The sequence below is a fragment of the Thermobia domestica genome, chromosome 1 (genome assembly GCF_964235325.1).
Source record: "Thermobia domestica chromosome 1, izTheDome1.hap1.1, whole genome shotgun sequence".
NCBI classification, from domain to species: Eukaryota; Metazoa; Arthropoda; class Insecta; order Zygentoma; family Lepismatidae; genus Thermobia; species Thermobia domestica.
The window spans coordinates 196,276,888-196,293,517 of NC_137454.1; positions in this window are offsets into that span (position 1 = coordinate 196,276,888).

Sequence of the window (16,630 nt, forward strand, 5' to 3'; positions counted from 1 at the left end):
CCCCAGAAAACAAATATTGATTAAAAAGTTTAACTGTTGTTGCTGTAATTCGTATGGTGTGAAGAAAGAGTACCATCGAAGAGGGTCAAAATAGTAAATCACTGGTAGGAAAGAATATTCTATCCTAGGCCACTACTCTCTTCCAAACTGTGCCCGAGACTTGTTATTACAATATCAAAATGAATAGTTTTTGCCGGAAATGATCTAGGATCGAAATAGTTAACATATAGAATTATTTAGAATTTAGGATGAGTAGAAGTACGGTCATACCCTATCATGGTTGGAAAACATGCATGGGCGCGGACCACGCATAAGTTTTCCGTTATCTTCCTTTGTACGTGTAAGTCATATATGCATATCCGTCACACAATGAAGAAGCATAGTAGCCCACAAAATTGGAAAAGATAGAAAGAGAATAGCTACTTTAAATTGTTACCGGTTTGCATAATTTAGTTCAATAACATTTAAATTATATATTAACCACTAACGCCGAAACAATAAAAGCTAATGTTCTATAGAAATGTACTTTATAGCTTTGGTTTTATGCTACACTAATAATATTAAAAACACTTTTGACACTATAGTGTGTCCAAAATACACTGAACAAATCTGGAAGGATTTCTTGCCACCCGTAAAATATGTGAACATTATCTATTTTCTACTTGAACCGTGACGGTTTTGTAGTTACTTTTCCACCTTGTAGAATGCTTTAGAAACTATTTTTTTTATTTACATATTATTTGCTTCCTTCCACTTAAGTTCGTACATCTTGAATTCTTGTATACAGTTCACACAACATGGTAGGTCTTGAAGCATTCAGGGCGGAGGACAAAAACACATTTTTTTACACTTGTAAGGTGTTCGCCCATAACTCTTTGCATCTCCAATTTTACAGATCAGATTGAATATTCCAGTGACGAAGATGATCATATCTCATAAATTATGTTTTCCAAAGGTCTCCAAATTTCTTGGCATTCCACATTGCAAAGCAAGTTGCTGGGCTACTTGCATAACAAAATCGAGAAGTGGGATGTTCTCTCTCATACGGTATATTCTCCATGCATTGAGAGCTGAGATGTTAACACAACATGAAAAGAACTGCCACCACCATTTCTTTCATCGAATTCTAACTCTACCTGTATAGTATGCCTGATATGGCACTGCTATAAACTCCTTCTATGTTTTGTTTATTATATATTGCTACTTGCTGTGGAACAGGGATTTCTATCTTTTCTTATCCTTTTTTCTCAACCTGTAGGCTTCAACCAACGGATTTGTCTTTATTTAGTTACTGGCAATAGTCATAGTTTTGTTGTCTTTCCGTTCCTTCTGTTTCTCGAACACGCCTTTGTGGATGTTCGGGCAACTCTTCATTCTCAATATCTGTTTTATCTGAGTCTTCATTCTGTGTCACCTTCAGGATCCTCTACAGATGGTAAGATAGCTACGCTGCACTGCGTGTTCTCAATATCAGAATCTTGTATCAAAATATCATAGATATCATTGAGAGGGATTCTGGAAAGAATGAAAAATTAAATCAATACTTAGCTACATAAAACATGAAATACATTGTCCTTTGAAGATTACACTACTTTATTTTATTTTAAACTAACTATTCTGTTTAGAAATAATATACTTAAACAAAATCAAGATGCTTTACGTGAAACTAAAGTTTTTTGTTTGTTTGAGTTTATCGTGCTACGGTTATGCAAAAGGGTGGCTAAAAGTAACATGGGTCTACTTACTATAGTAGAATCCGAACCACGTTTATCGTTCAATTGCACCCCCACCGGTAAACGTGCCCGGAACCACAGGCACCGAAGATAAGCATGCTGGCCATTAGTTTCTCAGTTATCTTCAAAGTCGTAGTAGTCCTGAATGAGTATTTGCATTTCAGAAAAGAACCAGTATTCCTCAGGGAAATTCTCGCCAAGGCTATGGTAATTCCTATACTGGTAGGAAATTGACAGATGAACATTTGAAAACGTGTTCAAATTTAGTCTTAACATGCTTCCAGAGCAGAGTATCCGGAAACCTGAGAATAAGTTTCGCGAAGTGATGGAGCGAACCCCATTTTGAGAAATATTGAGTGATGGTGATATAGGCATTGCAATACAGACAATTGATTTTTTTTATTTTCTTGTAAAACAAAAGATAACGATAAGAAGAAGAGCATGAAATCAGAAAAAAGCACGAAATTTTGGAGAAAATTTAAAAACTCATTCTCTTAAATTGGGACCGGCAGGATTTCCTGGCATGGTTTTATTATATTTAGATAAAAACCTTTATTTATACACACACTCTTTCAACTTGCACACGTTCTTTAACCCGCAACGGAAAATATTAGTTTCCATGGTTACCGATAGGACAATCTATCGTCGAAGCCTATTCTTTATTCACAGACTGATCAAGTATAGAATAAACGCTCCAGTATAAGTACATTTAAACGAAGTTAACTTTACTGTTTAAAGAGAACATACCATTCCCGCAACATGCTAAAAGCGGAAGTTGTTGAAATTCACTAGTAGTTCCTTTTCCAGTACTTGTTTCAATAGAGCGAATGCGGTAAGAGATTTGGAAATGTTTTTTCTTTTTTTTCACAGATTCAGTATCTCAAGAATGAGTTTTGAATTAGCTTTTGTCTGTTGAAGGTGGAAGTGGTGAACATCTGCGATTTTTAGGTTCCAACACAGTGCGTAATGGATGAAGTAACTAGAAACAACAAGAACCACAAGAACGTGTTTGGTTTCTGACTTTACTTCTTTATTGCAATAGGAATATTGGATATAGAATTAGCATAGTTTGGAAGTCTACTGTAATTTCGCACTCTGAAACAGAACCTTATTATTATTAAAGTATTTATTAATTTTAAAAAATGTATGAGTAAAATTTTAAGCCTTGTACGGTTAATGTTATTTTATCGTAGGTAGAAGTTAGCAAGCTAAATTTAAAAATATTGTGTTTGCATTATTTAAGCTATATCATGTATACAGCAATTCATGTGTCGGAATTTATTGTGCGACTGAATAAATTTCTTTTATTAAAGATATGCTTTCAAATGTATTTTTAAAGTTATTGTTTACTAGCAGCGTTCACCCCGCTTCGCTGCGGTCACCCCGGAACGCAATAAACTTTGTTACTTAGATAATTTTTACTTTTTCGCTTTCAAGTGATATGATAAAAACCATAGAAGATTGCAGTAAATGTTAACATTATATCGCCTGTCATTTATGTTAACCCGCCCCGCTTCGCTGCGGTCACCCCGGAACGCAATAAACTTTGTTACTTAGATAATTTTTACTTTTTCGCTATTGCAGTAAATGTTAACATTATATCGCCTGTCATTTATGTTAACCCGCCGAGTGACACGGTCATGCGGGTTGCATATAAATACGTTTATTTTTACCTATGATGAATAACTAACAAAGGATTTGTACGTTATGGACACTTGAATCGTCAATTATCTCAAGACACTGGTAATTAAAAATTAAAGTGATATGATAAAAACCATCTAGGGTCCAAATCCTAATAACCCCCCAAAAATAAAAGAAATTGGTTCAGCCATATTAGCGTGATGAGGGAACAAAGGATTTTGTACGTTCTCTTTTATATATAAGATTATATAAATATCAGTAGTTGGAGGTACCTTGAACCACCCGACCAATCTCGACCAAATTTTCAACATAGATGAGGTTCGCGCCTGGGATGGTCATTATCACTTTGCTTTGACAGTGCAACGTAGGGGACGGTATATATATATGTTGTCGGTGAAACGTAGAGGAGGGGGAGAGACATTTAAAATGACCGATATTAGTGTTGAATCCATGGCTATCGGGGTCATTGAGACGAATAGTGATGCTTCCGATAACGTTTGACCTTCGCACTAACTAGGTATTTTTTGTAACGCTAATTACCAACAGGGGTGTTTTGTGCCACCTATTCAGATTAAATATATCTCGCAAAAGAAAATAATTAGAAACTCTTACGAAACTCTAGAGGGACTGAAGTCAACAGTACACAGTACGAAACTTACATCTATTTATTATGCTGCAATCTCAGAGTGGCAATTCTAAATGTCAGTGATATCTTCCACCAAATGGGGGGAAGTACTTTGTGCCCACCTACTTAAAATAACAATACGAATTTGAAACTCTCAAAATAAAGAGTACACCAAAGACTAATCACCAAATTCAGAAAAGGCATTTCACTGCTATTTACTATATTGCCATCTAGGAAAGGGACTATTAAATGTCAGTTGCATGTCATGCTAACGGGGGGTACTTTGACCCACCAACTTAAAATAGCAAATTTTATGAAACACGCACACGTTCAATTGTAACGATTGCAAGGTATACGCTTTAGCTAAACATGTTGAGCAATAACATATTTTCTTACAATTTTCAAGAAACCATTAGAAGAGTAATTACAAAAATATATACTGAGATGGGCAAAATGTAACCCCCCTCTGCCCCTTGGTATTCCAAGGCTTAAATACATGTCGGTAAAAATAAAAATAGCATATTTCAATGGTACGAAACACACAAGATACGGAATTGTGAATTTATTTATTTTTATCTAATCCACCGAAACTGGCAATCGATGCTAGTACTTTATAAAATAAAACAAATTAAAATTGAAGTGTTTTCTTGAGTTGTTAAATTTGACAAAAGGGCACACCACTATACCAGAGATAAGATCTAATTAAATCATAATGATGTATTCTGAGCTGTGTGATATTAAGTAAAACTTCTGTTTACATTCTAACTTTATCTCGTTTAGTCTATTTGCCAAACAACAGTTTTTTTAGATAAATTAAACAAGTATACTATTGTAATTAATGACTAGTAAAAGAAAATTCAAATCAGATTGTCTTAATATTGAACAATACAGCTTCTGCGTTAAGAGAAAGAATTACTTATAAATGTGTTAGACAATGTGTCAAATTCTCCCGAAATTATTTATTCTTATCTTAAGCGTAATAATACAAATCAACATTAACTACAATGATCGTTGCTACTGTTGATACAGATATATTAGTTACTATTGAATACCACAATGTTCACCATCCTCTTAGGTAGTGATCAACACCAATATCATGTAACTTACGGTTCTCTACATATAGCTCATTAAATCTCCCGAAATCCGTACATTTTAAACCAATATCTGGGAAACTATGAGAGTGACGCGAAAAAATTCGTCACTTCTTTCAGTTAATTTTTGAAGCTCTATCGAATGGGGGGCTCAAAATTTAAAACAATTCGAAAACAACACACACACACGCACACAGATATAGAAATTTAAGAAACAAACTTTTTAAGCTAAAATTAATCTTTAGTACATAAATAATAATACACTGATTAAAGACAAAAATTAAACAAGTGAATTTCGTCACAATATAAATCTACTTTAGACTTTGAAGCTATGCAAATTCAATATTCAGACTTGAAATAGTACATCTCAACGTTCTGGTTGCAATAGACGAATAAGAGCAAAGATAGAACGTGTTCTTCGGACGCAGAAGCCATATAAGAAACGTCATTATCAGTTATGTCATGCTGTTTTTGATCCTTAAAAATCAATATTCAAACTAGAAGTGATGATTGATGTCTTATCACTTCAGGCTGTAGCAGAGGAATAAAATCATAGATGAAACAAATTCTTGCGCTAATAAATCCGTATCAAACCAAATTTGATTGTCACTATCTATTTCCGTTTTAGTCATAATGAGATCAGTACTGTAACTGGAAATTACAGATTTTCATCATTTCTGGTTTGGATAGATAGGCACAATTCAAGATAAAACTCATTCTTACAAAGCTGAATCTGGATGAAATAAGCACAATTCTATATTTGCTTATATATATATATATATATATATATATATATATATATATATATATATATATATATATATATATATATATATAAATTTTCCCTATATTGAAGAAATATTGACACCGGAAACTCTAGTAAATTTCAATCAATTTCGGTTTTCCTAACGCATTGCATTTGTTGATTCTACGTTACCATGAATAATTGAATCAATTCCTCTAGTAACCGTTTGTCGCTATCTATTGATGGTTTTACTATTTAGATAAACGTTGAAACCGGAAATGGTTTATTTGTACCACTTCCGGTTAGAATAAATGGTTAACAAAGGAAATGAAACATATTATTTGAATGCTATTTCGATTACATTAAAACCATTTCTCGGTATATTTTATCGTTCTTGGTCAATGGAAATCAATATTAAGACCATTAGTAGTAGTAAATTTCAATTGCTTGTGGTTTCGGAAGAGTTTTGAGTTTGATGTTTCCATGTTTCCTTCAGACGTTGATTTCTTTCAAAATATCTCTTGTCGCGCTATTTGTTGTTATTTTTATTATATTTCGACAAATGTTAAAACCAGAAATGGTTGATTTCTACCAATTCCGATTTGAACAAAGGATTAGCGAAGATGAAACTTATCCTTTTGACACTGGATCGACTACAGTAACCACTTGTTAATATGTCTTACCATTTTTAAGCTATCTAAATAGAAGCATTAAAACCGGGAGTATAGTGAGTGTGAACTACATTCCGTGTTGGTAGTGTTATGGGTAATTATGGTTCATTCGCTATAGACTGTGAATTGAAAGTAAAAGAACAACTTGTTCTTGTATGTTACTGCTTTTCTATGACAATATACGTTGAAATCGGAAATGGTCGATTTCTGAAACTTCCCGTTTAGATATAGGGTTAATGGCGAGATAGAATACATCCTTAGAGACCCTGAATCGATTCCAAAAACATCGTTTATTGTTAAATCAACACTGAAACAGGATGTGCTAGTAAATTTCAATCATTTATTGACTACAAAAAGAGGCCTTTCGATGTGTGTTATTGATTTTGATCTATAGCTACAAACTTTAAAAATGAAAGTGGTTCACTTCTAGTACTAATTGTTTGATAAGATGGAGTCTATTCTGGATAAGATGGACTCGACTACAAAATCCGTTTCTTGATATCACTTATCATTTTTGCTCTTATAGAGACATAGACCGATGAATTATAGGACGGGCGGAGTCGCTCTATAAAACTTCTGACATTTATGCACAGTTTAGTTTGGAAGCCTAAGTGACCATTGTTTGTAACGGGGTTTGAAAGTGTTTAGGGGAAACAACAATGCCTCTTCTAGATCAGTTCAAGCAGTTAGGGGTAACCATTTAGATTTTACAATGTACTACATCTTTGAAAACTTCACCTTCCTGTCAAGATTAGGGCTTGTATTTCCTTCTGAGTGGAAAAGAAGCGAGGAGTTGCTTATCAATTTAACTGGAGTAAATTATAGTAACAGTGTAATTTCAAAAGGATTCAACCAACTAAGTAATGATGAAAATTTAACTTGTTACATATTTTTAGTATTTATTAATTCTAAATTAGGGCACTATAATATTCTTATTATGCATTGAAATTCAAGTATGGATTCAATAGTTTCTAAAGTAAATGAGTAAGTCAGATTTACTTTCAGCATCAAGATATTGACCTTTAGTTTAACGTAAATCTGAATTACACGAGCTCGTACCAGTAATCTAACTTTGCTATTCCATGTCGAAGGCACATTTGCTAACCACATATCCAGGAGGAAGATTTATAAAATTTCGCAAGTCTAGTGAGAAAGAAATTTACTTAGTTCCCTATGGTTGTTCCTCGCAATAAATGTATCTAATTTATCTTACTTCTCAATTGAGTATTCTCTAGTTACTGTTCTTTGAATACAAAGTTCAGTTCTTTCATTATTTGTCTGTGGTTTTGTATGCTTGCTTGAACAGTAACATCAGGGGCGGTTCTAGGATATTTTTACCCTAGGCGAAAAACGTCAGCGCCCCCATAACCTCCTTCTCCCCAAACCCAAACCAAAGTAAAGCCTTGTTACCCCTGACATTTTTACTACATTATCGCATTGTTACCATTTGTTTGAACGTAAAATAAAGTAAAACTTACTCGTAATGCCTCTCTCTATGGTATTAATAAGTAATCTATAAGCCAATTATTTTTTTTAAAGAAGTTTTTATTGCTGTGTCATTTCGAATGAAATTTTACTAATATAACCAACGAAAAATTAAAATTTTATTGTAATGTAAACCATGTCGATTCCATTGTAAATATAAAACAAGAGATGGTTGTAATTCTGTCTAAAAATATCCCATAGAAAACGTAATTAGTGACTAGAATGTGTCCAAAGATTTAACTTTTGCCTGTTTAAGGAAATCAGAAGTTAAAAGGTATGCTATGAACAGCTTTGTGTTTTGAACCATTTATACGTTAATAATTCTAGACTGTGCGGGAGAAACAGTGTAAGTCAGAAAAGGGTCAAAATGAGATAAGTCAAAATTGGAGATCTATGTGTCATGTTCCACCTCCACTTAACTTGGCATAAGACAATTGTAAACGTAGTTGAAAAATCGCGTCTTGGTACTGTTAGTATAAGTGATTCATACTTATGTTTGGTAAAATAAAAAGTCGCCTCCTGAAAACCTGTTTTTTTTTTAACTTATACCATTTCTCCCGTGCAGTCTAGAATTAGTCTAAACTAGTAGTAGAAAGTTTATACTTACTCATAACTTTTGATTGGAATACCTTTATCTACATTCAACAAATAGTCTATCACAGAAAAATCATTTCTTTTGGCACCTGTGTAAAAAAACAACATAAAGTTCGTGATATTGTGATAGTACATTTTAATATTTCCATAAGTCTCTCACTCACTGTTTAAGATAAATTAAGGATCAACATTTATAACTTTAACGGCACTTTCTTTGCTTTGATACTTGCAAACATTTTTACTAGGACGCTCGGCCTGTTTTTTATTTCATGTATTTATTTTAACAGATACTCAAATACAGCATAAGGAGCGCCATTTACACACTGAAGTATAACAAACATGATTATCAATAAAATAATAAAAAAGATGAAACAAAGATGAAGTTTCTTAATTCATTTTTAGTTATTTTGAATTTGTGTAATATTCTGTCAAAAGCTTAGCGCCTTAAAAATGTCCACAACAGTTCTTATCTGATTATATAAATTTAGTGCTTTGTGAAAGGAAGACCCAATCGACAACCTAGAGCGGGAAAGGTGGGTATTTGTTGCTATACCGGTAGGAGTGTGAAGTGATAATTCTTGAAATAGGGCTTCAGACCTTAAGTCTTCATTGACTACCTTACGTGGAAACTTTAGGTTAGTGATATTTCTGCAAGCATCTGGAGTCTGGATATTCAGAAATACAGATCTTCTATAGCCATAGAATAAACACTGGGAATACAGAAACGTACTGACTTATGGTCAGATACAGGGCCGGATTTAGCATTTTGGCGCCCCTAGGCCCAATAATTCCCCCCACCCAGTCTCGTTAAAGTTACTTTCCTAAAAACCTTTATTAAAAAATTATATCAGGCCTATAAGTTAATTGGTTAAACACCACTCCACGATGCAATTTTATCATTGCAAGTTTTTTGAGGAATTTACTTGGTTCTGGGCTTAACAAAATACCTTTAATATATTAACAAAAAATTGGTGAATAACTCTGGTTTTGTTCAATTTAGCCATTTGGGCAAATAAATAAATAAAAAACTCTGTAATACATTATAAAATAGTTTTTATCTCAGAAACACAGCTTACATGAAGTATTTTGATAACGTGACACAAAAACTGTGTTTTAAAGTAAAACTAGATATTTTGTATGTACAAATAGTAAATTGTACTAGTATAAAAAATTACATTTTTCCGTTCGATTACGTGATTGCAGCTCAACGATGCGTACCGCTCTACGGCATCCCTACAGCCAGTTCTCCCGTGTTTGAGATCAATGTTGTAACGAAGTTGATGCATAATGTTGAAAAATAGTTTAACTTTATCAACAATTATTTGTTCCAATGAACTTCAAAATCAGAAATCTTTATTAGCCTGATTTTTTTTAATCAATTGAAAAAATATGTTAAGTTATGGCTATTTATTTTTATTTCTAGATATTTTTAATTTTTTTCTCTCAGCCGTGCGCCCCCTGGGAGCTTGTGCCCATAGGCCCGGGCCTACCCGACCTATTGGGAAATCCGGCCCTGGTCAGATAGATGTTCCCCTGCTCCTTATAAATGAGCAGTAATCGATCTTGGATGATCCTACTTTTCATTAACTTTCTCTTCCTAAATGTGTGGTTCACTGACGCACCTACGTATTGGTTAATGTTGACAAACCGCACGTGAAAAAAATGCCTATAATTCCGCCCCTAAATGTTGCCGTCCCAGGCAGCCGCCTTGGTTGTCTATATGGACAAGCCGGCCATGAGTAACATTAACTAAATCTATAGAAACCTGCTTTTCAATACTGTATTCACGAAAGCTCTCCATTGCTTTCTGTCCTATTTTGGATCCAGTTTCTATTTTGTATTCCTATTCCTGAGAAATTTATCTTAATATTGTTCTCCAGTCTGATTCTAAGTCTTCCCAGTGATCTTTTTCGATTCGGTTTCCAGTTAAATGTTTGAAAACGTTCTGACTATATGACCTGACCACTTGAGCCACCACGTTATGAAGTTTCCGTCATTCACCATTCCTAGTCTAGCAGCTAGGAGAGTCCTGTTGGGAGTTTGAGAGCCAGAAGGTTTGTTTGTTTTACCAAGTTCTACTATCTTTAGTGTTTAAAAAAAAATTGGTCACATGTTCTGAATCATGGTCATTATTGCGCAATGGCCGCCATCTTGAATATTCCTTTCGTATTCACTACATTTTTCTTAAATACATCTAGCTCAAGCTGTAATTGTCGCAAAGTTATCAGTTATACCTCTTTCGATTTGCAATAGTATAGGCTTTTAGGTGACGTTATTCACTTGTCAGTAATACACACAAAAGGGAAGTAAAGAAGGGAAATTTTGAAAATTTCCCTCAAAATTTTCCCTTTTACCGATTTTTTGCTATTGTTATATGGCAACGCTGAGTTCTAGACGAGAAAGAAAAATTTCATACATTTACTGTAATGTGATAAATATATGCTGAAAGTTTTGTCTTGATTGGTTCACTAGCAGAGGAGTAATAAAATATTTTGTTAGAGCGACCAAAATCATAAAATACAATCTTTGGATTTAATGAAAGTACTTTTGTCACATAGAAAGACCTCCAGCTCAGACTGTAATTGCCGCAGAGGTACAAATAATATTTCATTTTATAATTTGTTTGATTAGAGTAATAAATGGTGTAGATTAATCTAACATATGTGCCATTATAACTTATGACAAGGAAGTATAAGGGAAATAAAATTCATACGAAATATTTTCCTTTAATGATGTGGAAACACTAAAAGATAGAAGTGGAACTACTAGAAATTCACTAAACATTAATACCCAATATTTAATTCACAAGTGAAGACAGTTTTTTTTTTTTTTTTTTTAAATCGTAACATTTCATGTTTCGTAATTAAGAAATGTGTTCCAAATTTGATATCAAGTGATATTTTCAAACAGCAATTTATTCTTCTTCTTACATAACAGTCCACAAATGTCTGATAAACTGACACTTTCATCCCACATTTACACACATATTACTTCACTTTACATTTACAGAATGGACAACACGGTATTTGTTTCACTCTGCAAGGACAAACATTAACTTTTGCACATGTCTTGCACATACAAGGAGAGAGAAATTCAGGAGGTCTGAAATATCCAATCGTTATTATTGGCTTATGATATCCTGCTTCTTCTATGTAACCATACTCTAGTGGATTCAGTGGTTGGGCTTCATCCTGCACAGTCATCCATATGTAGCACTGAAGATATGCACGCTTTATATGAAAGACTATCGTTGATGATGGTGGACATAGTTGAGAAAAGTTGATAGCTTTTGCTTTGTGGTATTGTTCAAGTCGTACCATATCACAGTTTGTTTTTGATGAACCAAGTACTTTTGTGATAAAAAGCTCGGCATTTTGTATCATTCCTTCATCCAAGGGAGCAACCCCAAAATTTTTCAACAGGGTTCCTGATGTCATTGCTGTTTTAAGTGCCATAAGTTTTGTCCCAACCTTACCTGTGGTATCGCAACCAGTTAAACTGGGAACAGCAGGAAGAACATATAAAAGTGTGTCGTCCATGTTCTCCGTCATTTTGTGAAGTGGTATGTACCTCATAGATGGTCGTGGGTCGTGTGTCTTTGACAACCCACAGTTCTTCCAGGCCACATTTTTTATAACTCTTTTTGAAATGATATAGTGCGGAAATCATAACATCTGTATCTACTGAGGCAATTATAACTCTTTCAATGCAATCAGTTTCGACCATGTGTTGGATGTGTTTCATGATTCTATTATCAGCTTCCTCATTCAAAGTAAAGACCTGGTACCAAACTAACAGATTCTTCGGTTAATTTCAGGCATAGCTTTGGGTTATGTTCGTGACCTCCTCCCAAATACAAAGATTTTATAGAATTTCCTTGATAGACAATCCACTCAATGAAGAGTTCTTGCAAACGTGCTTTGTTCTGGCTTGAAGCCCAAAAAGTATACACACATCAATAGGATCAACATTTTTTTGTCGCCTCAGTCGCTCCCAGTTTTTGATACTTTTATCTTGATACAAGGCAAACACTATGCCAGTGCGCAAATAACCTTCGGAAAGTTTTAAAAATATTTTCCAAATAGTCAAAGTAGTCTCCAAACGTCTTACACATAAGTCGTTTGACATATACTTTTCGCGCGTATACCATAAAGTCAATCACCATTGCTGCTCTCGTTTCCTGCGTTAGTAGATGACTAACTACATCATTCTTATTTAAAAAGTGTTTTTCAAGTTCTTTGCTGAGTTGTGCTTTATCTGCTTTCTTTAAGAACCCATCATCTGTTAGATAATACGATGTAGATGTAAGCTCGTATTTTAGTACTGTCTCAATATCGAAATTTCTTGAACATGCTATTTCTATGAACCGAATAGCATTATTTGCTTCTTGGAGTGCCGTCTCGGTTGCATATATGCGTTTCTTTGTCTTTGGAAATTGTTTATGTATGGGATCTAAATACCTTTGGATTTGTCAATAAGCCTTTCTTGAACGAAGTTTTTGTAGCTAGTTTTCCTTTTCCTTGTATAGAGAGTAAGTATTCAGCTATTACTTGATCAATTTTTGTTCCACTTATTATGTTAGAAATTCCACAACTATCAACTTTCGAAAAGTGATTTCCTCTCTCAAGCACAAGAGTTATCATCTCTGAAATATTTTGCTGCTCTTGAATTGTTAAAGACTTCGAAAACTCATGATGAAGAGCATATTCATCGTCTTCATTAAGGCCACAAAACCGTCTCAAAAAGTATGTTATATTTTCTTTCTCATGTTTGATAAGATCGTGTTTTGTCACGGCTTCTTTTCGTCTGGTTACTCCGATTATGCCTCCAGATCCCTTGGCTGGCTTATTGTAGTGTTGCTCTAGTGTTTGATCCAATGCAACGCTGCTAAATCTATTGTTACTATGTTGAACTGTGAAATGACCGTTCTTAAACTCATTATAGATCAGAGGATGTTCTTGTTCTAGTTTTAAGCAATCGTGGTAATATAGAGTACACCACCGTGCACAATTTGTTCTGTCAAATGAGAAGAAAAGTGGCAAACACTCTCTTAGGCTGCACACATGCAAGTCCCAGTTATTTTCTCTGTCCGCTCGAATTAAGGCTCTGAGAAGAGGAGTAAGTGTGGAGACAAACTGATCCCAATAAGCAAACATTTCACTTTTTTGTGCTCCACTTTCTCTAAATTTCTCAAAGTCCATTTTGATGGCACTCAGGTTTTCTATAGCACATTTAGTTTCTTTAGATAAACTTTGTTCTTCATACACTGATAACTGTATGCGTTTTACTATTGAGAACAATTCGGAGTATTTAGTTATGTTAATCTCTTCCATGGACGCCTTCCACTCCAGTGTTTCCATTACTTCACAAAGCATTCCTATTGCTCTAACTCCCCTGCTATAGTGGTTTCCTTTTAAAGCGCTTTCAGCAGTGTGTGGATCCATGGTTTCAGTCTGAACAAGAATTTCCAAAGCTCCACTGCTCTTGAGGTATAGACCAATACATGCAAGCGCGACTTTCTGAAGATGAAATCCTCCAAGGCCAAGAAATATGTTGGAAAACTTTTCGGGTTGAAGAAGCTGAATTTCTTTAGCTATATGATATACGCCTTCGTCACACCACAGTGAACTCTCTTCGACATTTAACTGGTGCAAGATATCTTGGAAATTACGCATTGTTGTATAAATAGAGTCATACTGAATTGCAGGATAGGGTAATATTGGAGTATATCCCGTAATGGTCCTGTGAGATGGATGTTCAGATAGTGCACTCATAAAAGCGTTTCTAGAGGGAATCTCAACTTCCTGAGGGAAATCTAATTGAAGAACGTTGGATTTTTTAAAAAATCTTGAAAGAAACCATATGAGATCTAAATTTCTGCCTGGCTGTTTTATTTCATTTGCTGTAATTAGGTCATTGCTAGGAACGAAAGTACTGAGGATACTGCACCTTGTTTTTGGCTTTGTGTAGTATAATAGTTTTTGGGCATCTATATCTTTAATGAGAGTTCATGAAGTGACATCAATGCCAAACGTTCCCAGGTATCTCTCTGGACTATCAGGTTCTTCTAACGAGACGTTACGTTTATCACTCAGATGAAGGTCTTGAAACAAGACAAGTACTGTGTCGTGTGTTCCATGTATTCCTAAAAATGTAGCTTCTTCTCTGTCGAAATTGTCCATAGCACCTCGAACAGGAATGTTGGGTTTTATTGATGGAGGTATGGAAACACGGTGTCCTTTCGCCCTAATAATAGTCCTGTTTGCTAGCATTTGATCTTGACGTACTACATCATCATAACTGCAGCATAGTACATCATCATAACTGCAGCTTAGGAAGAAAATCTTGAATCACTTACCTTTAAATCATTAATCTTCGCTCTATTGATGGCTTCGACGTTAACCTCGACTTTTGATCATAGTCAAGAGTCCAACAGTGCTGCCAACCTACGCAAATAGAAATTTCCTCTTGTATTTACTGTGCTACAGAGAAAAATAGAAACTTTTAAGCGTATTTTCCACATTTTTTTGATCCTTCCCATACGCACTTCTGGCAAGCCACCTAAAGGCCTATATCGTTAAAAGTAGATCTTGATATTATTTGTATCTCTGTGGCAATTACAGTCTGAGCTGGAGGTCTTTCTATGTGACAAAAGTACTTTCATTAAATCCAAAGATTGTATTTTATGATTTTGGTCGCTCTAACAAAATATTTTATTACTCCTCTGCTAGTGAACCAATCAAGACAAAACTTTCAGCATATATTTATCACATTACAGTAAATGTATGTAATTTTTCTTTCTCGTCTAGAACTCAGCGTTGCCATATAACAATAGCAAAAAATCGGTAAAAGGGAAATTTTGAGGGAAATTTTCAAAATTTCCCTTCTTTACTTCCCTTTTGTGTGTATTACTGACAAGTGAATAACGTCACCTAAAAGCCTATACTATTGCAAATCGGACGAGGTATAACTGATAACTTTGCGACAATTACAGCTTGAGCTAGATGTATTTAAGAAAAATGTAGTGAATACGAAAGGAATATTCAAGATGGCGGCCATCGCGCAATAATGACCATGATTCAGAACATGTGACCAATTTTTTTTTAAACACTAAAGATAGTAGAACTCGATAAAACAAACAAACCTTCTGGCTCTCAAACTCCCAACAGGACTTTCCTAGCTGCTGGATTATCCCGTTCATCTTAGATCCGAAGCTCTCAGGATCTTATTGTCAAATATTTCAATCTGCGTTCTTCACTCAAAGTAAGCGATCATTATTCGTAACCATACATCACAACAGATATTATTATTTTGTATACGTTAAACTTCAACTTTTGGCAAAGATAGTGGAATTTGCACTAAACAGTAACGTAAAGTCCCTGCATTCACTCGATATTTAATTTGTTTTTGGATATTGTTTTGGTCTGTTAATGTTGACCATAGATATTTTAGAGTATCCACTTTGTCGAAAGTATTATTTGATACTTTAATGGAACCATAATTTACAGTATTATGGTCACGGCGAATTTCCATGTATTTAATTTTCACTTCATTTACTTCTGTGCCCATGTCACTGCAGGTGTTTAGTGAAACTTGTACACTCCTTTCACTATTGTTCTCATATTATACCATAGAAACCTTATGAGTACAATTTAACTCTAACCCTTTAGTAGTTCATGTGGTTCTGATCCCACGTTAAAATTTGGATCCACGTCTCATATAACCTCGCTGCTTAATGGTCGCTAATATTAAAATCAAATCAAATCTAGCCTTTGATTGCTATCATTGGTTTTCAGTATTCAGTATTCAGTATTCAGTATTACTAAACAAAACTCAATAAAATGACAGCAATGTACCCCCTTGTTTAAGACCATTATCGAGATGAAAGCTCGCGCAGGAGTATTTTCCTACTCGGGCTTTACTTTTAGTTCCAACGCAATTCGCTGAGACAGTGATATTTCATAGGTAATTCAGTTTAAAATTTGTTAATTCAAGAATATTCATTCGTTTCGTATGGGGACTTTTGGAACCGATTAAGAAAATTT